The sequence below is a fragment of the Macaca mulatta genome, chromosome Y (genome assembly GCF_049350105.2).
Source record: "Macaca mulatta isolate MMU2019108-1 chromosome Y, T2T-MMU8v2.0, whole genome shotgun sequence".
NCBI classification, from domain to species: Eukaryota; Metazoa; Chordata; class Mammalia; order Primates; family Cercopithecidae; genus Macaca; species Macaca mulatta.
In genome coordinates this window covers 3,263,571-3,288,452 of record NC_133427.1, presented here as the reverse complement: position 1 = coordinate 3,288,452, position 24,882 = coordinate 3,263,571, and the positions used below count along the sequence as shown (strand labels likewise).

Genomic DNA, 24,882 nt, shown 5'->3' with positions numbered 1-24,882 from the left:
ATTTACATATGACAGCGTGTTTAATAATACCATCATATATTTAATTATGAGGCATGACAATTCTGAGAATGTAAGTACTGTGGTTTTGTAGGACAATGTTCTAAACGTCCATGGACTGAAGGAAAGGAAAAGAGGAGAAGAGTGAAGGAGGAAAGGAAACAAACTTACAGAAGTGAGAAAGAAAGCAAACTGGCAAAAATGTTAACAGTGTATTAGGGTTCTCTACAGGGACAGAACTAATAGAATAGACATATATATAAAGGGGAGTTTATTAAGTATTAACTCACATGATCACAAGGTCCCACAAGAAGCCATTTGCAGGGTGAGGAGCAAGGACGGCCAGTCCAAGTTCCAAACCTGAAGAACTTGGAGTCCCATGTTTGAGGGCAAGAAACATCCAGCATGGGAGAAAGATGTAGGGTCACAGGCTAGGCCAGTCTCTCCTTTCTGCCTGCTTATATTATAACTGTGCTGGCCGCTGATTACTAGTGCCTTTCCCTCAATGTTAATCTCCTTTGGCAACATCCTCACAGACACAGCCAGGATCAATTCAGTCTTCATAATGAAATAATATTGAATAAAATATTGAAATAAGTAGAATAAATATTAAATGTTCACTGTGATGTTTAAAAATATATAAAAAACCTCACTCACTTTGTATTTATGCCACACTGTCTACTTAACAGCATGCTTTCGTATGTGTCTCTGGAGTCTCGCCACCACATGCTGGGCAGGCATGAGGACCCCTCACGTCTCCAGACTCTGGCCTTGCATTCTCCAGTGCATCTCCTATGTGCAACAAGCCGGAATGGAGCAAGAATCTCCAGCGAAGCCCACTTTCCAGCCCCAAGTTCTTTGACTATGACACCATAACAGAGTTTCACAGACCCTGTGATAACAAGGCCTGTACTTCTCCTGCTCCTGACTTGAGCAAACACCTAATAATTAGTAGCAGTTTGGAATACTGTTAAAAAATTCACAACAGCATTTACACACGATGCTGGGTGGAAGTATCTGTTGGAGTAATTTGCCCCAACTTCTTGTAAAACTCCCCCTGCCAGGCCCTACCAGGATCTAAATGGAGGCAGAGGTAGACAGGGCAGGTAGACTTGTGGTTGTTTTTGCCCTCTTAAGAACAGCAGATTATCCTTATAAGCATAATGAGTTTAAGACTCAGCGACATCTGCAAAAAATGTTCTATGTTCAGCTACTGTCACTCAAGGCTTATGGCCTCTCCGTATGTGGAAGATAATCCTTTACCCCTGTTTGTTAGCTGAGTTAGGGGCAAGGATATATCACTGTCATTTTTGATACTGGAATTTTTGGCTTCGGTCAGAATTTTCTATCACCTGTCCTGACACCTGGCACAAAGAAGACTTTAGACAAGCTCAATCAAACAGGTTATTTAAAAACAAGCATCAACAGAGAGCATATAGCTTGGACAATGTCCCTTATACCCATGGATCCATTGAATGAGAGCCATTCAAGTGCAGGAGCAGTCACTTGCACACCCCCCAAAATGACGGGTCACACTCTGACAGCTCTGCCTCCTCTTTCTCCTGACCTCCCGTGCACAGGCTGGAATGCCCCACTCAGTATGTGAGCCAGCAAGAGGAATAATGAGGGGAGGGAGTGGGGGAAGATGACGAGGAGGGGCAGTGGTAGGAACAAAGTCTCTGTGAATAAGGAAAATACCCATCTGATTTCAAAGTCACCCTGCTGCCTTGAAAAGTGACAATCACACAGGGCTTGGATATAGCCAACCTCATGAAAGCCACTGCACAGAGATTTCTGGCCAGCTAATTTCCCCTTCACTCCCCTCAACAACAATAGACTTACCCATAACACACTCACACAGACATCCAGAAGAGCCACAGAATCAAATCCAGGGAAGAACTGAGGGTGACCAGCAGGCATGGGTGGCCAGAATCCAACACATGGATTTGCGTCCCAGGGACCCACTTTCTATGCCTCCAGAGCAATGGGGAAGCAACCTCATGCATTACAAGCTGCAGTCTCCTTGTTGGTCCAGAGAGATGGTAATGCTCACCCTGCCTTGTTCACAGGGATGAGTCCAGGGCGGGTGAGATGAAGGTGTTTTGAAAACACACAGAGCACACACAAATGTTCAGTATGGTGACATGTAGCAGGAGACAGGCCACATGGGCTACCAGTCACACCCCCTGCGAGGCCTATTCTTCCCTCTCTGCAGTACCCAGGAATCGAAGGACTGAGCTGTCATGTGATTCATATCACGCTATGAACCCAATTGCTGTCCACTCTTGCTCCAATTTCTTCCAAAGTGGGAGGAAGGGCCACAGGAGAGTTTTCACAAGCTCAGATCATGATGAAAATGCACAAAGAAACACACAGTACCAACAGTCTTCATCATGGCCCCACCTTCTGACACCCCCATTCTAAAAGAAAATGCTGGGGAAGTAGAGCTACCAAAATGCTGTGTTTACATCTATCTATATGCTCCAGGAGCATCCCAAGACAGTTCTGTTGCTGCCAACTGTAATGATGTTAGAAAAGCTTCCAGGAGCAATTCATTCAGAAATAAATCATCCAGTGTCAGGACAGGGTGAGTGGTGCCAGACAAGCAAAGCATGATAGGGACGGCCTGAGGGTAGGGGAAGCACAGTTGGAAAGGATCAAAGCAGGATCAAAGCCTGAAACCAGTCCATTCAGAATGCTTATCACTTATTAAGTCATTTATCAATTTTTGTCATCTATCAAATAAAATTACAGGCAAGTTTCCAAAATTTAACCAGTCAAAATTCATACTACCAGCAGCAAATTTTAACCAGCCAAAAAGTTCACGGTACTATTAGAGCCACCACCACCAACAGCAATGACAAAACTGGTCCCCACATTGCAAGAAACCCTAAACTATCTTTCTCCTTCCTCGCCTGAAAATGCTATTGCAAAACCACTGTCATCTGCAATCTAAGAGAACACAATCTAAGAACATACAGCTTTTGCTAGGCTCAGTGGCTCACGCCTGTAATCCCAGTGCTTTTGGAGGCCAAGGCAGACAGATCACCTGAGGTCAGAAGTACAAGATGAAACTGGCCAACATGGTGAAACCCCATCTCTACAAAAACTATAAAAATGAGCCAGGTATGGTGGCACACACTTGTAATCCCAGCTACTTGGGAGGCTGAGGCAGGAGAATTGCTTGAACATGGGAGGCGGAGGTTGCAGTGGACTGAGATTGCACCACTGCACTGCAGCCTGAGTAACAGAGCAAGTCTCTCCCTCTCTTTTTTCTCTCTCTCTCTGTCTCTCTCCCTCTCCTTCCCTCCCTCCCCCCACCTCCCCACCCCCTTTCCCCACCTCCCCCAGCCACCAGGACAGACTTAAGTATCTTTTGCACCTGAGATGCTATCTAGGCCATGGTATCCAGCTCTTCCTGCTACAGTGAATATTGTGCACCTGCCAGGAACCTCATAAAGTGAACCATTTCACATGGGGGCTTAGGTTAAAAACTGGGCTTGTTAATGCAGAGCTGGAGCAACAAAGGGAAATGATGCCAAAGGCAATCGTTGATCTTTCCTTCAAATATGTGTTGAGCAAAATGTTTTATATGAACAGTTGACAAAAAATTAGGTCTTTCATCAGGAACAGATTTAAATTAAGCGGTTAGATCAGAATTGCTCTCCAGTTTCTTGTCTCATCACTAAAAGTGGAGCTGAAGCCACTGCCTTGATGAAATGGAAGAAAATCTCTTTCCTCTATGGCAAAAGTTAAATTAGTAGACTTTGATCTCTAAGAAATGTTACTCTGTAGTCCAGCTCCCTCCTGGCAAGATTAAAGTCATGATAGTGGTTGGGAGACAGCTCATTTTAAGAGTAATGTGTGTCTACTCTTTTAAGCTCTGTTTTGATTTTACAGGTAAGTCAAAGAAGCACCTTAATTCTATGGAAATTATCTCATAATTATTACCTGTGCACAACAGACAGAACTTAACGTAACTTTACAGGGCATTGCCAGTAAGACGTGAGTATTACATGACAAAAGTGGTCAATTCTGATGCTGGGGCAAGCAAGAATTATCCAATACATTTAAAATTGGATAGCTTTATGTAATGGCCCCATACTAACTATTGTCATGCAGCAGCTTGTAAAGTACATAAAGGATATATACTGAGGTTATCATAGGACAGAAGACTGCCTATGCCTACTCACTTCAAATGGCCAGAGTTCATCAAAAACAAAGCACAATTGTGTTTTTAGTGTTAAAATCCATGTGCCACAGCGCACATTAGTGGCTTCAGGCTGATCAATTTCAAACCATTCTGATGTGAAAAGAGTGAATTACTAGAAAATGTCTTGAGAATATGATACAGGACCAAAAATGCTCATTTCCCACCCCTAGTTTTACCAGTCCTCATACCAACACTATCTATTGCTGGTTTCTTAAATGTCACTCTGATCCTTGTATGCCCACTAATTCCATTTTTAAAATCTCACTCTATACACTCTTTTCAGAATCAAGAAGAGAGGTAGTCCTACACACTGAAGTAGGATGTTTATATATAAAATACAAAGGACATTATCTTTTAATATTGACAAGAAATGTGAGCCAGGTTCCATCATTTGGATATGAAAGAATGCATGGTTTATTTTCAAAAAACCAGAAAGATTTCTCTGATAGAATTCATCATAACATCTTTATGAGTTTGTGCTGACTCTCACATAAAGGGGGCTGTGAGAGATATAGCCCTGAAGACTGTTAAACACACACCTGAAGACTTTAATGATGAGGTATGCAGAGAAGACCTCAGGCTAGTGTGCCCAAGAGGTGGAATTCAGGCTTCTTTCCAGTTAAGTTAAAATTCTGGAGGCAAAAATGTTTATTTCTCTTCACACTTGAAAGCCTGGCTTCTTGCCATACACATATTACACCTCCAATCCCTTCCCTCTATAAACCAAACCACATCTGTGTGTGATGACTTCATTTCCTTATACAGGACTGGAAGATTCCTCCCCCTCTGTCAAACAATGACAAACATAACATCACTCACACATGCATACCAGGCAAAGCATTCTTGACAATGAAGGTTTCCTAGCTCCTTTTTAGGGGAAAAGTTGGGTAAGAATTCAACTGGGATGGTTTCTGGAAGCCTGGGTCTGCACGGGACCAGTGCAGTGAAAAGACAGGAGTCTTCCACACAGTGAAAAGACAGAAGTCCATGTGCCTTGCTTCTTAAAAATAACAACAACAGTACTTAGGCTGGGCACAGTAGCTCACTCCTGTAATCCTAGCACTTTGGAAAGCCAAGACAGATAGATCACCTGAGGTCAGGCCTTTGAAACGAACCTGGCCAACATAGCGGACCCCGTCTCTACTAAAAACACAAAAATTAGCCAGCCCTGGAGGCAGGCACCTGTAATCCCACCTACTCAGGAGGCTGAGGCAGGAGAATTGCTTGAACATAGGAGGTGGAGGTTGCAGTGAGCCAACATCATACCACTGCACTCCAGCATGGGCAAAAGAGCAAGACCTCATTTAAATAAATAAATTAAATAAATAAATGTACTCAATGTTGACCAGATGCTTACATGAACCAGCTTTTAAAGTGATTCCACCTATACAAGCTACCTAAAGAAGTGAAAATCAAAGAAGCAGAGAGTGGAATAGTGGTTGCTGGGAGATGGAGGCAGGAGAAACAGGGAAAGGTTAAGAGAGGAGATCTCATTTCAGATATGCTTTTTACTAGAATTTTTTAAATGCTCTCAGAATATCCTATAAAGGGAGGTACGAACGTCCCCAGCAAACACTGACAGCCAGGAATCAAACCAAGGGACTAATGGCAGTTACCCACAATCCTGAGTCCATTTTACGGAAAAAGGAGAAAAGGGGAATACTCAACACTGTATTTTTTTTAATTAGAGTATTAAGAATGGTTGAATTATACACCTAAAATGGGTGTCTGATATGTGAATCACATCTCCATAAGCCTTTTTTTTTTTTTAAATCCACAGTAATCAAGAATGGGTGCATCTTCTTATATGTAAGCTGCACCGAAAAAGGATGAGCATGAAAACAAATGTTTGTACACAGAAAGCACATAAAGAACTCTACAAAAATAGTAGGTGGCCACTAAGTAACAACTGTATGTCAATAAGTAAAAAATAATCACTTAAATGATGAAAGAAACTAAGATGACAGGAGCCTCACAACCCAGTTTTTTTGAGGACCTTATTTATACTTATTAGGATGCCTGCACAGATCTTGCTGTTGATGTGAAACAGACATTGTAGACACTGTGAAAGTAAGAGAAATGGTAACCCACCATTTTTTATCTCCACATCTCTCTGGCTAGTCTTTAGTGGGATCAGACAGCAAAGCAGAAAGACAGTATGATAGAACACTGACCCAGTTCACAGGCTGCTGGGCAACCCTGCTCCTCGTCTGCCTTGCTCCCACATGGTTCTGGGTTCCTCACTCTGAGCTCAGCACTGCCCAGGCACTGGGCACAACAAGCCAGTGTTTTATTGTCACTGTCTCTGCCCACTCCTGAGCTCCTGGAGCAAGGTCTCTCCAGGGTGCCAGCATCCCTGGCTCTGAGGAGTCTTCATGGCACAAACATGAATCCAATTTAACCATAGTCCAGGGAAGTCCACCAGTTGCTTCCTTTTTCAAAGGAGCTTGGAGCAGGACACCCAGAAGAGGCAGTGTCCTGGTCACCAGCTCTTATAACTCAATCATGCTGGCCTGGTAAGCTAGCATCCCTGACCTCCACATTTATGCTGGTGCATAAATACCCACCATCACTGTGCCTTTCTTTACTTGGGTTCTGTCTGCAATACGTCTGTGTTTGCCTTGGAAACTGTCTTGCCTTCACTTCTCCCGAAAGAACATCTGGGAATGTCTCAGGAGCATTTGAAAACTGTATTTAAGTGTCTCTTTCACAGAGGGTTTTCATTCAGAGGGAAACCAAAACTTCTCCAAAGATGTTTTCCTACGTTGTCGCCCTAATATCAGAAGACTTCCTTGAACTGCAGTATTATGTTTATGGAATTTTGTGTAGACACAGGTAAAGACTAGAAGAAATGTTTTGAGGCCCAGCACGGTGGCTCATGCCTGTAATCCCAGCAGTTTGTGAGGCCAAGGCGGGCGGATCACGAGGTCAGAAGATCGAGACCATCCAGGCTAACATGGTGAAAACCCGTCTCTACTAAAAATACAAAAAATTAGCCGGGCGCGGTGGCGGGCGTGTGTAGTCCCAGCTACTCAGGAGGCTGAGGCAGGAGAATGGCGTGAACCCGGGAGGCGGAGATTGCAGTGAGCTGAGATCCGGCCACTGCACTCCAGCCTGGGCAACAGAGCAAGACTCCGTCTCAAAAAAAAAAAAAAAAAAAAGTTTTGAAAAAGTGGGGAGTGGGAGGAAGAAAGAGAAGGTATAATTATGAAATTAGAAAGTAGAGAAAACCAGGCCAAAGGGTGCAGAAAGCAAGCATTCACTCGTGTCTTCAACACACAGCTGCACAGTTATGCTAAAAGTTCCTGCTTTTTTATGAGCTGAATTATGGACCGTTCACACCTGATGCTGCTTTCAACTCCCTTCCTCTTTTTACCTGTTGCCCTCAGTTTTTGTTTCTAACAGCTTTACTAACATATAATTCACATACCATGAAATTCAACCTTTTGGAGTGTACAATCTAGTGGTTTTTAAAATGTTCACCAAGTTGTGCAACCTCTAATTCCAGAACACCTTCACCACCTCTAAAAGAAACCCTGTGCTGGCTATCAGTCACCCCATGTTCTCCGTCCCCAGCCCTAGCAAGCAGGAACCCACTTTCTGCCTGTATAGGTTTGCTTGTTCTGGATACTCAGCATGTTATATCCCCAATCCCAACTCATATGCTGAAGTCCTAACCCTGAGGACCTCAGAATGTTGTCTGTTTATTTGGAGTTAGGGTCTTGAAAGAGGTGATTAACCAAGGTCATTAGGTTTAGTCCCCTATCCAACCTGGTGCCCTCAAAAGAACAGGAGATGAGGACACGGACAGAAGAATGACCTTGTTAGGAGCCAGGGAGAAAACAGTGCCTACAAGCTCAGGAGAGAGGCCTCAGGAGGAACCACCTCTGCCGACCATGTAACCTGGGACTTCGAGCCTTTAGGGCTATGGGAGAATGACCAGCTGCACTTTAAGCCACCAGGCCCGTGGTGCTCTGTTAGGGCAGCCCAGGAGACTAAGGCAACCATGCAGGTTCCATGCCAGGCTTGTGGGAGGCATGGAAATGCTGAGCAAAAAGATTCCCTTTCCAATTCCTGGAGGGAGCAGAAGGAGTGAGGATCATGGGCCTGCCCCCTAAACCCTGAACTCCAGCCTGGGCAACAAAAATGAAACTCCGTCTCAAAAGAAACAAACAAACAAAAAAAGTCACACCATAGGCTGGGCGTGGTGGCTCACTCCTCTTATCTCAACACTTTGGGAGGCCAAGGTGGGCAGATCTCTTGAGGTCAGGAGTTCAAGACTAGCCTGGCCAACATGGTAAAACCCCACCTCTAGTAAAAATATAAAAATTAGCCAGTCATGGTGGCGTGCACCTCTGATCCTAGCTACTCAGAAGGCTGAGGCAAGAGAATCACTTGAACCCAGGAGGCAGAGGTTGTAGTGAGTCAAGATCACTGCACTACAGCCTAGACAACAAGAGCGAAAGTCCATCTAAAAAAAAAAAAAAAAAAAGTCACACAACTGTGAGTATAACAGAGAAGAAACCCCTATAGTAATTTTCCTCAATCTGTAGGGCAAATGTGTCTTTTGTTCTTTTCCCTCAATAGTCCCTCTCCTACAGTGAAAATAAAGTCTCGTGGCACTGGTCTGTACTGCAGCTACAGTAACTCCTCACATCCTGGCCTCTCTCAGTCCACCGCACACTTTGGTGTGTTTGTGGCTGCTTTCCAGTATCTGCCTCCCCTCAAGTCTATCAGCTCCAGGAGGGAAGAAAGCAACTGTCCCTAGTGCAACCACCTCCAAGCATGGGCCTCCGCAGAAGCCACCAACCTGTGCTTACAGAATAAATAACCAATGCATTCAATTACGCAATGCATTCACTGAGCAAAAAGGGAATCCCAAAGAAACAAAACAAAAATCTCCTTCCAGAACATGCCTAGCAATAAATCTGTCATCTTTGAAAAGAGATAGGGTCTACAGTCATACTACCCTGAATGCCCTGATCTCATCTAAACAAGACATACAATTTTTATGTGCGCTCTATGCACATTTAAAAAAAAAAAAAAGAAGGGAGACTGCTCTGAGAAATACATAGCTCTAAACATCTGAGTGCTGAAAAACTACACAACCAATAAGATCTAAAACTGCGAAGGGCAAGCTATGCCCAGAGGCGCCAGATTTCACTGTCAATGGGGTATTACAAAGAGGTTGTGTACTCTGTATGTCATCTCTCTCTCACACACATACACACACATGCATGCACATGTGCAAACACTGTATTTCTCACACAGACCCCTTCATCTTGAACTATAGATGCAGCTACACACCTTAGTCTTATTTCTAACACAGGAAGAAACAGAACTAGAAACAAAAATTATGTGGGAATATTCCCATACGCAGGAACACTAGATGCTTCAGCATTCAACCCCTTCAGGCAAAAAGAGGAAAACTAAATCTAAGGCATCTAAAACTTTCAACAGTATCAGGGATTGTTTTTAACACAACATCTCTTTAGGAAGAAACTATTTTCTACATCAACAAATCAAGAAAAACATGCAGGCAAGGCACTGTGGCTCACGCTTGTAATCCCAGCACTTTGGGAGGCTGAGGAAGGTGGATCACCTGACATCAGGAGTTCAAGACCAGCCTGTCCAACATGGCAAAACCCACCTCTATTAAAAATGCAAAAATTAGTCAGGCATGGTGGCATATGCCTGTAATCCCAGTTATTCAGGAGGCTGAGGCAGGAGAATCCCTTGACTTACAGTGAGCTGAAATCACGCCACTGCACTCCAGCCTAGGCAACAGAGTGAGACTCTGTCTCAAAAAGAAAAAAAGAAAAGAGAAATATGCAACGTGTCTGTCCATAAACTCAATTTACATAAACATGTAAACACTGGCTATAATGGTATTGTTTTATATGTCACGTATGCTTAAATACCAATGCACATTTACGTAAAAGAAAAACATCTTGGGCCCCCAAAAACTCAAGCTAAGAACTGCAAACTCAAAATAATGTAACCACTGGTGTCTCACCTATCTGTAACCTGGAAGTTCCCTCCCGCTTCCAGTCTTCCTGCCTTTGCTTCAAAGCAAAGTCTGCAAGAGAAAAAAGAATTGAGGATATGATTCCTTTCCATTTACCTACCCATTTTCTAGACACACTGTGAAGGGGTCATTTACCCCTGAGTTTTTGGCTAAGTCATTGGACAGAGCAGTTAGACCTTGCAATGCCTTTATTATACTTCCATCAGGGGCAGTATTGATTGGGAGGAGCACCTTTCCAGACTGTTAGAAATAAACTTTCAATGCCACAAAAGAAATAGCAATCAAACATAAATTTTCTCAGCATGGCAATTTTACCTTTATAGAAGCATGTGACTTGCAGATGGACCAATGGTGAGAACACACCTGAGCAAGGGAGCGGAAGGGGTTCCTATTCCTGACGCTGGTAGCCCCTACTGCTGTGTCATTCCCCAATTGGCTAGGGTTGCATCACACAGTCTAAGCTAATTCTTATTGGCTATTTTAAAGACAGCAGGGCTAGAAACCCGAGTGGTGGGGTGAGCAGTTTTGGCAGGAAAGATGTTTATGGAACAGGTGACTAAAGGTGACTCAGGTCACAGCAGGTGACTAGGATGAGTTGGGACTCTAAATATGTGGGTGAGGAGGGGGATGCACGAGGGGGACATGCAGTTTTGCTACAGGAATAGGTGCAAGTGACCAGGGGAACAGATGTCAACTACTGATTAGAGCTGGTAGGAAGGTTGTTTGCTGAAACTAGGACCAAGGAGACAAAAAGAACGACGAAGTTAAACTTTAAAATGGAGAACAAAGGACAAAGAAACTGAACATACTGACATACTGATTCTTTGAAGAGAAACTTAGAACTCACTGTTTTTAACAACTTCCCCCTGCTGAATTTTACAGTTCTTGCTCTTCAAACTTCCTTAACACGTCTTGGTTGAGTTGTTCTTTTTGATTCTCTGTAAGAAGCTTCTCTGAATAAGGTGGAGGAGAGTTAAGTGAGGTTTTAGTAAGTGCTGTCTCCATGAGTCTCTGCACCAGCCCATGATGTATGGTATGACACAACACCCTAGAAGAGTAAGTACACCTACCATGGCTGCGAAAGAAGTTAAGAATTGAGGTTGTGATTCCTTTCCATTTACCAAACCATTTTTCTAGCCACCCTGTGAAGGGGTCATTTACCCCTGAGTTTTTGGCTAACTCATTGAACAGAGCGATTAGACCTTGCAATGCCTTTGTTGTACTTCGATCAGGGGCAGTATTCTTTGGGATGAAGGTAGTATGTTAAGTTTTAATCATTATGCAAACTCCTCCTCTTTCTGCCAATATCATGTCTAAGGCTATTCTATTTTCTCAAGCCATCTGGCAAGCAGCCCCTAATTGCTCAGCTATTCCTTTAACAGCTTCTCTAATGTAGTTAATAAACCACTGTTGGTTGTATAATTTATCCAATACATTCTTATTAATTATCACCCACCAAAATGTTGACTAAAATCCTGCAGCTATTTGATCTCTGGCTTTAAATTTATCTGGTACTCCTTGTGGGACTCTAATTGCATCTAGATAGATGTGTGGGTCAAAAGACCCATAAGGGGATTCTCTTGTTTTATGATATTGTATTTTTTTCCCCTCTGGTTGATGAAATGTCAGTGTGAAAGGGACAGCCAATTAGATTAGAGCACAAGTGCTGCTCCAGTTACTTGAAAGAGTGTCCAGTAAAGGTCCATCACAATACTACCACACATCTGCTAGGAGATAAACAAGGGCTGCCTGATTGATAAGCTCTTGAAAATTCTTATGCTCATGGCGTCCCTTTAGGTCTTCAAGGAACGCTAAATTTCCTCTTTGTTGTGAGAGACACAAAGTGAACTTAGTGTCAGGAGATGGAGGCTGGATGGCCCTCGGGGGCTGGCCTGGAGGGTGTTGTACTTCGGGATTAGCAGAGAGAGCTTGGCATGACTTGTTACCTAAGACTGTGGAATCCTAGAAAAGAGGTACCATATAGCCCATGCCTGGTCAACTGGAGGACCATCCTAGTGGAAAGGGGACCATCTAGGCCTCTGGTCTGCCATGCGCAGACAAAACAATTGCTTTTGTTTAATGTGTGGACAGAATATTTGATCCATTCCAACCAGGCATTTGCATCTTGATATCCTATCTCTATTGCTAAAGTTTGTTATAAATCATTTACTGCTACAACATCTACTTTGGTCCTATCATTGGGTATGGAAGGGATGACAGTTTGATCAGAAGAAGGTCCAAATGGAGAAGACGGGTTAGGCTGAGGGATTAATAAAACGCATTTCAAAGACTCTATGAGCTTTGTGCCAGCCAAGTTAGCTCTCATGCCATAGAAGTGACATAAAGTGGGATCAGGATCGGTAGAGGTAAAAATAGAAAGTTGCATTGGATTGCATTGATACTGTTGACAATTAGAGGGAACACTTTCTTTGGTGAAACGAAGTAATGGTGTTAGAGAGGTGCAGCCTTTTGAGGAAGTCCACCCTTGTTCCTCAGTGGTCCACAGAAGGGACAGTGCCACCCTAGAAACTCATCCTTGTTTAGTTCCCAAAAAGTGAGAAATGTGAGGGACTTGGTCTCTATGAAGCAAGAGTTACAGAGGTCAGATGTGCCTTTGGAGAGATGCATATTTTTCTGAGGAGGCCAACTGCCTTTAGTTTTGGAGATCCTGGCAAGGTATGGCTAGCAGGCATCAAATATAATTGTCTGAGGAAAAGGTGACCTGGTTATATTAATAACAAGGTGCTCAGCAGTAGAGTAAGGAAAGAAAGAGTAACAAAATAAATGGAAGGTTAAACTTTGCTTAGATTCAGTTTGGTAGAATTTCACCCTCGGACTATGGCCCATGACTCCAGAGGGGACAATGCTCTCTGGACGCGTGTAATGGGTCCAGCCTCTTTCTGCTCTTCGAAATGCAGTATCAGTAGTTAGGAGCATTAGATAAGGTCCTTTCCAGGCCAGTTTGAGCTTTTTGTCCTTCCAGCTTTTGATGAGGACATGATCCTCAGGTTGATGTTGATTACCTGAGAACTCCAGGGGTGGTGCCTGTACTGAGACCTTTAGTTTTATGGAAGAGAAAGTAGCAGACAGACCAAGATTATAGTTTTTAAGAAACTGATCTTTTGTTTCAAAGGTAGGAAGGTCAGCAGTGATGTGTAAATAATGCAATCTGTACAGCCATCTCATAAGGAGAAAGACCAGTCTTTTTCTGCAGGGGAAGTTCAGATTCTCAGCGGGACAATAAGAAGGCATTTGGTCCGTGGTAACTAAGTCTCCAGAACCAATTTAGCTTAGTGGTTTTTTAGAGTTTGGTTCAGTCTTTCCACTCTTCCTGATGAAGGTGGGTGCCAGGGAGTATGATATTCCCATGTTATATCCATTACCTGGACTAATTTTTAATGACATGTGCAGTAAAATGAGCCCCATTAGCTGAATCAGTGTTTTCTATTAATCCAAACCTGGGTATATTTTCTTTTTTTTTCTGAGACAGAGTCCCACTCTGTTGCCCAGACTGAAGTGCAGTGCCGCAATCTCAGTTCACTGCAAGCTCTGCCTCCTGGGTTCACGCCATTCTGCTGCCTCAGCCTCCCTAGTAGCTGGGACTACAGGCGCCTGCCACCACACCTGGCTAATTTTTTTGTATTTTTAGTACAGACGCGGTTTCACTGTGTTAGCCAGGATGGTCTCGATCTCCTGACCTTGTGATCCACCTGCCTTGGCCTCCCAAAGTGTTGGGATTACAGGCGTGAGCAACTGTGCCTGGTCAAAACTTGGGTATGTTTTCAACTAATGCCTTGACTACATTATCAGCAGTTGTACTCAAAAAGGGGATAGCTTGAACTCAGTAAGTGAGGTGGTCTACTATTACTAGTAAATGATAAACTATTGGAGGCATTTCTGTGTAATCAACTTAGATACTTCGGAATGGCCTTAAGCCTGGACTCCTTCCCCCAAGTGGTAATCTTTTTATAGTTTTTTAGTTGTTTTGTTTAATATGCTAAGCAACTATCTGTAACCTGTTTGGCCAAGGCATAAATTCCTATACAACCATAAACTCTGAGAATTGCGTCACACATGACCTGGGGCCGCAATGGGTCCCTTGATGTAGGTGTGACAAGATTTCCCTCATATGGGGTTTAGACAACATTTCTCTCTGGTCTAGCAATACCCATTTATTTTCCTTCTGAATTCTCTTTAGGACCTATCTTTATTAATTTTTTTTTCGGTGGAAAATGGGGATTATGGTAGGAGGTGGAAGATAGGGGTGAATTGGAAAATAGGCATTTTTGAGAAAAGGGCAGCCTGTTTGGCTATCTGATCTGCTAGGTTATTTCCTTGACTTTCAAAAGAAAGGCTTTTCTGGTGTCCAGGAACATGGACAACAGCTATTTCTTCTGCTGACTGAAGGTTATTCAATGCTTGGGTGACTAGCACCTTGTGAACAAGGTCTTGACATTTACTATTAATGAGACCTCATTCAGGGCAAATTTTTCCACATGTATGAGCCACTCCAAGGCATAATTATAATCCATATAGATGGCTCCTTCCTGGTTTTGTAAGTACTTCAAGGCTTGGCTGAGTGCAAACAGCTCACACAATGAGCAGACCAATTATTAAGCAATTTTCCTGACTCTACTTCTACAAAGGTTTCTCTGTCAATTACTGAATACTCATTGTGTCCTTTTCCCCTTAATCACCCAAGAGGAACTGGAACAGGAATTAAAAGAAATTAAGAAGTGTGTAAGCAGAAACTCAGTTGTATGTAAGAAAACCCAATTCCCCCTGAGAAACAGAAAGAGCTGCAGTCCTTTAAAAACTGTCTGTTTTTCTATGGCTAGTGAGCCTTGTCTCTTCCTTTCCAGGCATGGTTAAGACCCTGGTTTACTAGCTGTGCAGCTGCAAGGTCACTAGACAGATAATCTTAAGTTGTATAACATATTGTTCCTTGAAAAGCAAGGAATGTGTAATTCATGTCTCAATTAATTGAATAACTGGCTGTTTCTCACTTCTGTAGAAGTGAGAGTGCACAGATCTCTCCCCATCCCCAGAAATGCTTAAAAGGTAACTTAACCGTTTGTTCAGCGCTCAGTCTATTGGATGTTAATCCAACTGGGCCAGTATATCTAAATAGTAAAAATCCTCGTGAACCCCATCGGTCTAATTCCTTAACAATCCCACAACAGAACCACCTATAAATAAGTGTTGTCCTGTCCTGAAGGGAGTTTCTCCTAGGTCTGGCCAGAGTTTTGTATGGTAATAAATCTAAACATGTGTGCTCTCTCTTTAGATTTGGATCCCCTGTTAGGAAACCTGCTGGGTTAAGCGAATTTAAGCAAACTATCAGTGGTTAATGTTAAATCATCTTTTTCTAACAGAATAGCTTCATACTTTAAGATTCCTGAGTCAGTAAGCTACCATTTTGGTTTTTGACTTAGGATAGTTCAGACCTGATGAGCTGTGCTCACAATGAGGTTTCCTCCAAAAGTTATTTTTCTAGTTTCTTCTGTTAGCAAAGCAGTTGCGGCTATAGACAGAATTCATTTGGGCCATCTGTGGGTTACTGGGTTAAGGATTTTTGATAGGAAGGCTATGGGTTGTCAGTGGCCTCCTTGCTTTGGGTATTTCTAAGGTTACGCCCTTGTTTACACTGACAACAAGGTGGTATGGCTGCTTAAAGAGAGTAAAACTAGAAACACAGGCAGTTACTAATAGATGTTTTAACCCTTCGACCTGTTGGATTTCTGGTAATTGCCAAATGATGGGGTCTGGCCCATCTTGTGTGAGCTTTTTGTACAAGGGTTTTGTTTGGGGGGCATAAGAGTCCATTCACAGACAACAGTATCCTACTAATCCTAAAATTTTCTAACTTCTTGTTTAGTCCCTGGCAGAGGCAAGGATATGACACCTTCAATCCACTCAAGCTCAATTTTTTATTTACCTTTGCCAATTAAATGACTTGTTCTAGTATTTGACTAAACAAATTTGCAGACTCCGTAAACCCTTGGAATAAGACTGTCCATCAGTATTGCTGGGTCAACCAGAGTGAGGGTCTTCTCACTCAAAGGCAAATAGGTACTGGCTATCCTCTGCTAATGGACAAGCCCAGAAGGCATCTTTCAAATATATTACTGTAAACCACTGGTGCCTGTATGGGATCCTACTGATAACGTATAAGGATTGGGAACAACAGGGTGTGTAGTTTGGACTATTTGATTAACAGCCTAGAGGTGTTGCACTAACCGGTATGACTCACCTAGCTTCTTTACAGACAGTATTGGAGTGTTATAGGGAGACATACAGGGCTTAGGAAGTTAATCACAGAGAAGAACGTCAATTATAGATTTTAATTTTACCCTGGCTTCTGAGGGAATAGGATACATTGCTTTCTCTTTATTACTTCCCCAGGGGTTTTTTAATTTAACCTGAATCAGAGGAATCTGTAACTTTCCTCAATTCCTGTCTTTTGACCATACCTGGGGATGAATGTGTTCTTTGTCTGTGGTGGTGAGCAAGTTTAGGGAAGGGAGGAATTTTCCATGATTCATTTGGAGGCCTAAGCCTATTTTTAGCATTAAATCTCTCCTAATAGATTTGTCCGTTTCTGGAATTAACAGAAATTTGATACTAGCTGATGGGTTTTTACACTTCTGTCTCCTCTAAGATTTTTTTTTTTCTTTTTTGTTTTTTCCTTCTATCTTTGAGCCTCCTGGCTTTACTCTTTCATACCCTTAATACTGCCTGGAGAGTGGGGGTCTAGGTTCATTATGGGTTCTGGCCTACTGGGTACTTTGTTGTACAGTGGACAGAGGAATTTTTGCCTTCTGCTTTTATTTTTCTGTCTCTTTTACATATGCTTTTTGGGCTTGTCTTAGAAGCTCTTCTATAGGTGTATCTTTCCATTTCTCTGCCTTTGTAATTTCTTGTTAATATGTGACCAACTATTAGTTACAAAATGAAGCTTTAACATCCCGCATTTCAGAGGAGTCTTCTAATTCTAGAACTACATATTTCCTCATTTGCTCTGAGTTTTTCTAGGAATTTTATAGGTTCTTTTCATTATCTTTCTAGTATTTTAACATTAGGCCTAGGGGACTATCAGGGGAAATGTGTTGCTAGCTTTATCCTTTTTATCTCTTACTTTACTTGGGGTATTTCCCATCGTGATGGTTTTGGGGTGAGGTTCAAAGGTAAATTTCTCACCTTTTGGGTTGAGACTCAATTTCCGCTACTGGAAATTTCTTGCCTTTTGAGGTAAGGCTCAATTTCTCCTACTGGAAATTTCTGACATTCTCCACTACCGCAGATTTGTGTGAGACTCAATACCCACCAATGGGGATTCCTCACTTCTTTTTAACCTCCAGGATACCCCACCAAGGAATATTTCACCACCCCCATGGCTTTTCTTGCCTTAGTATGTCCCGACCACACCAATTTACTTCTTATATATACAGATTGATGTCTCATGTTTCCTTACATGTAAGAAACCAAGCCATGCCCTGACCACCCTGGGCACATATCATCAGGACATCCTGAGTCTGTGTTACAGGTGTGTCCTCAACCTCGACAAAACAAATTTTCTAAATTAACTGAGACCTGTCTCAGATTTTCTAGGTTCACGTTTTTGGTAAGCATGGAGGGATTGAGTAGTGATGCCCCTGATCTTTAACAAATCTCCTATTGGTGGTTGGTACTAGCATGAGCTGACTTTATGGCTCAAACCAATAGGGAAATTTGCTGAGGTCTAAGTGCACCCTCTCCAGGCAATCCCTGCTCTCCTCAAACTTGGTTGAGATCTAAAGTTTATTTTGCTGTACAACTCATCTTTTTTTTTGGAGTTTTATTTGCTTCCAACAGAAACCCAAGTTTTCCTGCTTCCATGACAATGGAAGGCAGGTGACTCCTTTATAGAGTTTGAACTTGCTTCCAAAAGGGAAGAATTTTTTTTTTTTTTTTTTTTTGAGACGGAGTCTCGCTCTGTCGCCCAGGCTGGAGTGCAGTGGCCGGATCTCAGCTCACTGCAAGCTCCGCCTCCCGGGTTCCCGCCATTCTCCTGCCTCAGCCTCCCGAGTAGCTGGGACCACAGGCTCCGCCACCTCGCCCGGCTAATTTTTTTGTGTTTTTAGTAGAGACGGGGTTTCGCCGTGTTAGCCAGGATGGTCTCGATCTCCTGACCTTGTGATCCGCCCGTCTCGGCCTCCCAAAGTGCTGGGATTACAGGCTTGAGCCACGGCGCCCGGCCGGAAGAATTTTTTTTTTCCCCACTTCTATGATGGTAAAGAGCAGTCTACAGCCTGAGACCCATCAGTAGGTAAGAAACTGGTTTGGGATTCTCCAAATTCCTTTTAAATTACTAAAGTTAGCATTTAACAACCAACTGGTGTTAATTTCTGCTTACACTTAGAACACTCAGAAAGTGTGTAATTTGTGTGATCATTGATAGTTTGGCAGCATTTTGTCCTAGCTGAAATACAGTAATAAGATTTTTTAAAAACTGTTTTTAAAGGAGCTCCATGGTTAAAAAGTCACCAACATCCAAGACGTTATGTGTCTATGTGTGCAAGTTTGTATCTGATAGCCCTTCATGTTTTTGGTTTTCTGTTTGTTTTTCTGTCCTAAGACCTGTTCTTTTTTTTTTTTTTTTTTTTTTTTTTTTTTTTTGAGCAAGTGTTTTTTTCTCTCTCTCCTCAGTTGACTGAATTATTTTCACCTGATTTTTTTCTTTTTTACTAAAAGAGTTATTGCAACAGAAGCTACTCTTGGGTTTTTAAGGAAGAGTGCAGTTTAATTTTATGTTTAATTTGGCTCAAAGAAAAATAAAAGTCTCTCCTAGCATCACCGACTTTTCTCTTTGCACTTTATGATGCAAATTTTGCTATTTGATTTTCACTTGAGTTGTTTCATATGTAAAGTTAAGGTTATTTAGCTGACAACTGCCTAGGGTTGTGAAACCAGTTATCAAGCATCTGAAAGTTTAAGACAGGAACTACAAAAAAAAGTGGGGGAGTGGTGTAAATCTATAAAATGTACTTCAATGGGCATACTTAATACGTTTTGTAAGTATTTATGTGTTGTGTACAGATGTTTTACTACTAAAATATGTAAGAGCTCTAATTAATTGCCTTTTACTTAATTTTGTAAACAATGTAAAATTTGATCTTGCCTTTAAAAAGTAAAAGCACTTAAATTGGATACTAAAAAACAAACGACTAGTCAAATGCTTTTTCAAGTTTATGTAACTTGAGTAAAATCTTGTGCCTTTGACATTAATAATTATAGAAAAACTGAACTGGGAAATTTTTAGGACATTTCTAATAGTACTTTACCAATAATTTTAAAGATAACTTGTTTATAAACCTTGTGACCAGCATATGGACTCCTGTGTCAGATTAACAAGGTTAATTAAGTAATTCTGAAGAACAAGTGTAACTGGTTTCATGCTGTTTTTATTAGGGCTTCCTGTGTAGAAAATTTTCTCGTTTCAAAGAATGAAGGTTTTTGCTTTTCTTTGAAATGTCTGAATTATCACCTTGGTTAACTAAATGACTTTACAATGACCTGTAATCCTGTTTTTAATATCATGTGTTTTACATGTTTGATATTTGACAAACTTTGCAAAATCAAATGATAAATTATGTCTTTTTTGTAATCTAATTAATCCTTTAATACGTTAGTTTCCCTGAAGTCCAAAAATGACTTAATTTGTCCGATTTGGTATAAAAATTACATGGAAAGCATTTGAAAAGCATTGTCAAATATGAAATAGTGTTTGGTTTTCTTTTGGCTGTACTTGTATAAATATGTTATTATTATGTGTTCCAAAATTATGGGAAACTCCTGTAATTCTGATATTATCAGTAATAATCATAATTGTTGTGTTAAAATTAACTGTGTGCCACAGAGGTAGCAAATTTTCTCATCAATTGTGTCTTTTACATATGGCTGCCTTAAAAATTGTTTTTTTCATCTACAGACAGCTGTCTTGTCTTGTTTTAAATCCTCTTTAAAAGATGGGCTTAAAATCAACAACAGAACTTGTTAATAAGTGCACTTAAATGCTTGTTTTCTGATAATTTGGAAACTGTGACACTGAAACAGAAGTAAAAACTGTCAGAACTCTCATGGAGAACTGAAGTGTTCATGATGACTATCAAACAGAACAGGAGCTGCCTGAAAAACAGAAAACTCAAGTAACCTTTTTGACTTTTTGCTTAAAACGTTGCTAATCCTTTGTTTTGTTTTCCAGAGTTAAAACTTTTCTTTTAAGCTATTTATTTACAGCTTTTAACAACTGAGTAAAGTATACCCCTGTGAACAAAATTTAGAGCGTATTTGTTTCTCTCCTACCTGATTTCCCCAGAATTTGCAAACTATTCTGTGAATATTTTTAATTCACAGCAATAGAGTTATCTGTGTTGGATACAATGAGTTCTAAATTTCTCTTCAAAGAATGAATATGTCAGTATGTTCAGTTCTTTGTCCTCCATTTTAACGTATAACTTCCTCGTAGTTTCAGTAAACAACTTTTCCACCAGTTTTAATCAGTTCACATCTGTTTCCCTGGTCACGTGCTCTGTCCTGACTCATCCTGGTTACCTCCTTTGATCTGAATCATCCCTGGTCACCTGCTCTGACCTAAATCATCTTTAGTTACCTGTTTCATAACCGTCTTTCCTGCCAGACTGATCCCCCTGCCACCCTGCCTCATACTCCTGCTCTCTTAAAAATAGCCAATTGAAATTAGCTTAGATAGCATGGTACAACCCAGCCAACAGAGGAACAACACAGCAGTAGGGGCTACCTGCAACAGGGATAAGAACCTCTTCCCCTCTCTTGTTCTCATCATTGCTCCATTCACGAGTTGCACCTGCTATTGAAATAAAAATTGCCTTGCTGAGAAAATTAAATTTATGTTGCAGTGCCACTTTCTTACAGCATCGAAAATTTATAACATTTGCATAAGTGCAACAGGAACCTGTTTTCATTTGTAACAGCAAACAATTGGACAAACTGGTTATTTTTCTAAGGCTTTGACTGGAATGATGTGCTGTTCTTTAAGGAATCAAACTTGACTTACAGAGCCAAGAAAGCCTTTGGAAAACTGTCCTCATATTTCGTATACACAGTCCCTGTACAGGAGTTGTGATCTATGGTAAGCAAAGAATGTCACTTAGTGACAGGCACAGAAGCTCCAGGTTTATCCTGGAACCTCAAGAAGACAGGAAATTCACTTGACTCATATATATTTGATGGCAATCTATGGCTGGGCTCAGCTTTTAAAAAGCCTTATCTAAGATTCCTCCTACGGAAAACAATTTCATCAAAGCAAATGTAAAAGCCTATGTAAAAACTCTTGCTGCAGTGTACACAAATAATTAGGCCAAGTGTAATAAAGCAAATTGGGGCAGGGCAGGGCAGGGCAGGCCTGGCCGGGCCGGGCAGCTGCACTGCACTGACAGGCTGAGCCAGGTGGTGTAGGTGGCTGCAGAGGCCACTGAGGTGCTAACTGGGTGGCCAGTGGGCTGCTGTGGCCTCAAGCAGCCTCTTCGTGCAGCCATGCACACCCCAAGCAGCAGTGGGCCGTGATGCCCAGTCTGCCAGTGAGCTGCAGCAGGCACAACCTGGAGTGATGGTGACTGCGTACAGTATCCAACACAGATAACTGTATTGCTGTGAATTAAAAATATTCACAGAATAGTTTGCAAATTCTGCGTACAGGTTGGAGTGAGAGCAGGGGCAAGCAAGGCAGCAGCCCAGGGCCAGAGAGGGAGCCCAAGCCGGGCCATCTCCAGCCATGTCCGATGAGGCCTCGGCCATCATTTCCTAAAGAAGTTTCTAATCCCTGAGCAGCCCTTCCTGCTCCTGGGACCCCCTTGTGGGGTGGGCACCTGCCCGGGCGAGGAGCTGAGCTGCCTGGACATCAGTGACTTCAGCTGCCAGCTATCCTCCTGCCATTGCTCTGACCCGCTCCACGGTTTCCATACCAACAGGTGGAACCTAACTTCTTATGGAACAAGTGTTGCCACCTCACAAGGCAGTGAGGAGGTGTTTTCATCTATGTCTGTTGGAGATCAAGATGACTGCTATTCCCTGTTAGATTATCAGGACTTCACTTCTTTCCATTTATTTCCTGAGGGGAGTGTCTGCAATGATGTCTCTTCTTCTATAAACACTAACTGGGATTGGTCAGATAGCGAGTTTGAATGGCAGTTACCAGGCAGTGACATTGCCAGTGGGAGCGATGTACCTTCTGATGTCATACCCAGTATTCCAAGTTCACCCTGCGTGCTTCCTAAAAAGAAAAACAAGCATCAGAATTTAGATGAACTCCCTTGGTGTGCAATGACAAATGATGAGCAGGTGGAATGTACTGAGCATCTGAGTCAGAAAGTGAGTACTGTGATGAGTCTTCGGGAGTAACTTGATATTAAGATCACTGATCCTTCTGTTCAAATCTCCGCTACAGACAGTGAGTTTATTATTGAACTTAACTGTCTCAGAGATGAAAAACTGAAGCAGGTGAGAAACTGTATCAAGGAGCACAGTCTTCGCCAATGGCCTGCAAGAGAGGCCTGGAAGAGAAGCAACTTTTAGTTGTGTAAACACCCAGTGGAGTGAGCAGTGCCAGTGCCAGTGCCAGTGCTAGCAGCAGCAGTGCCACCATGGTCAGTTCTGCAAGCAGTAGTGAGTCCAGTGTTGAAAACTCTGCTTCAAACTCCAGTGCCAACATGAGTTGAGCACACAGTGACAGCAACCTGTCTGCAAGTGCAGCAGAGCAGATTCGGGATTCAAAGAAACGATCTGAACAGTGGGAAGTTACACCAGAAGGCCTTACACAAGAGCACAAGAGGCAACTGAAGGAGCAGAGTCAGGCCCGGAAGGAGAGGCTCAGTAGGCTTTTCCTTAATGAAGAGGTGCTGTCTTTAAAATTCACTGAGGAAGACCATGAAGCAGATGTTGATGTTTTGATGTAATAAGGGTGAATTTATCAGCGTTCTTCGTGAGCATTAAAATACTCTACCTTATTGGTTTACATGCATCTTGACCAAAATTTTGATTAGGTCTGTGCTGATGTACCGTTAACAATTTAGGCCAGTGGGGGCCAGGCATGGTGGCTCAGGTCTGTAATCCCAGCACTTGGGAGACCAAGGTTGGCAGATTCCTTGAGGTCAAGAGTTTGAGACCAGCCTGACCAACATGGAGAAACCCCATCTCTACTAAAAATACAAAATTAGCCAGGTGTGGTAGCGCACTCCTGTAATCCCAGTTACTAGGAAGGTGGAGGCAGGAGAATCACTTGAACCCAGAGGCAGAGGTTGCAGTGAGGCAAGATTGTGCCATTGCTCTCCAGCCTGGGCAACAAAGAACAAAACTACTTCTAATAATAATTATTATTATTATTATTTAGGCCAGTGGTTCTTGGCAGGTAGTCCCAGGACCTACAGCTTCAGCATCACCTGAGAAGTTGTTAGGAATGCATACTGGTGGGCCCTGTCCCCAGACATAGTGAATCAGAAACCAGCAGGGAGGTGCCTAAGCATTGTTTCTTAATAAATGCCGGGTTATTCTGATGCACAGTCTAGTTTAAGAACCACTACTTTGGGTAAATGTTTTGACTGTTTAAACTTTATGATGGTGAAGTGAGCTTCTTCAAAGACTGGTACTTATACAGTTTAGAAGATTTCAAGGTACTGCTTACAGTAGTTTACTATGTCAATATACATGTGCAGAGATCATAATTTAGTTCCCTTCTTAATGTTACGATTTCTTAGTTTATTTTTCCTGAAGCACCATGACATAATTCTTGATTCCTGGTGGAAATCTATTCTGAGGTGTGGGGGTGGGCAAGGTGTGGATTGCTGTTAATGATAGTGCCTTCGTTAGATTTAGTTCTGTTTTCATTCATTATTGACTCACAGGTATAAGAAGAGGCCCTAATCTTTTTTCCTATTAGATTTATTGTTTTTTACTTTATGTAAGTTCAGAATCCTTTTTTGTTAAGTGATGACTACTGATGAAATACTGTTACTAGTAGCTGAATTTAAGACAATGCTATGTTGATTAATATTTAAATGGTGAAAGTAATTAGGCAAAATAAGCAATTCTGCTTTTCTGTTGCTTTCAGAATTTTTAGGCTGTAAAATTGTTTCAGGCAGGACATCAGTCTATCTCTCTTGGAAGTTCTTATTGTATGTCTTTTTTTTTTCAGCACAGTTCTAATTTTTAAATATTTGGTCTAACAGCTTCTGGCACATGACCTAGTTAATAATGTTGAAAATTATCTGATGAAAACCCTTATAGTTCTGCTAAACTTGTCTAAAAATTGCTAGAAATATACAGAGCAATGAAATATAGAAAACACCTTAGCTCGTTGGTTATTAATAGAGTTCTAATTGTAACTGTGAAATCATGGAGTTTCTTTAAATGTTTTCATAGAGTTTGTTATCATGAACACTAGAAATAGCATGATTCCTTTTCTTCTACCACATCTTTAACATACACATGGGTGAAAGAAGATGGAAACCAACACTACTGACAATCAAGCTGCTTTCTGACTTTTATAATTTTGATATTGTGGATAGCATTTTAAAGGTGATCATGATTCTGTAGGAAGAGAGTTAATATTTTTCAAACTCTAGAGTACAGA

General features: G+C 41.8%; 1 protein-coding gene and 1 pseudogene across 12 annotated transcripts in view; one reads left to right on the top strand and one right to left on the bottom strand.

Moving 5' to 3' along the window:
• Positions 1–24,882, bottom strand: part of TBL1Y (transducin beta like 1 Y-linked) — a 225,090-nt gene that overhangs the window by 126,709 nt on the left and 73,499 nt on the right. The gene's annotated exons all lie outside the window — the stretch shown is intronic.
• On the top strand, positions 21,788–23,209 carry LOC106995401 (protein FAM199X pseudogene; annotated as a pseudogene).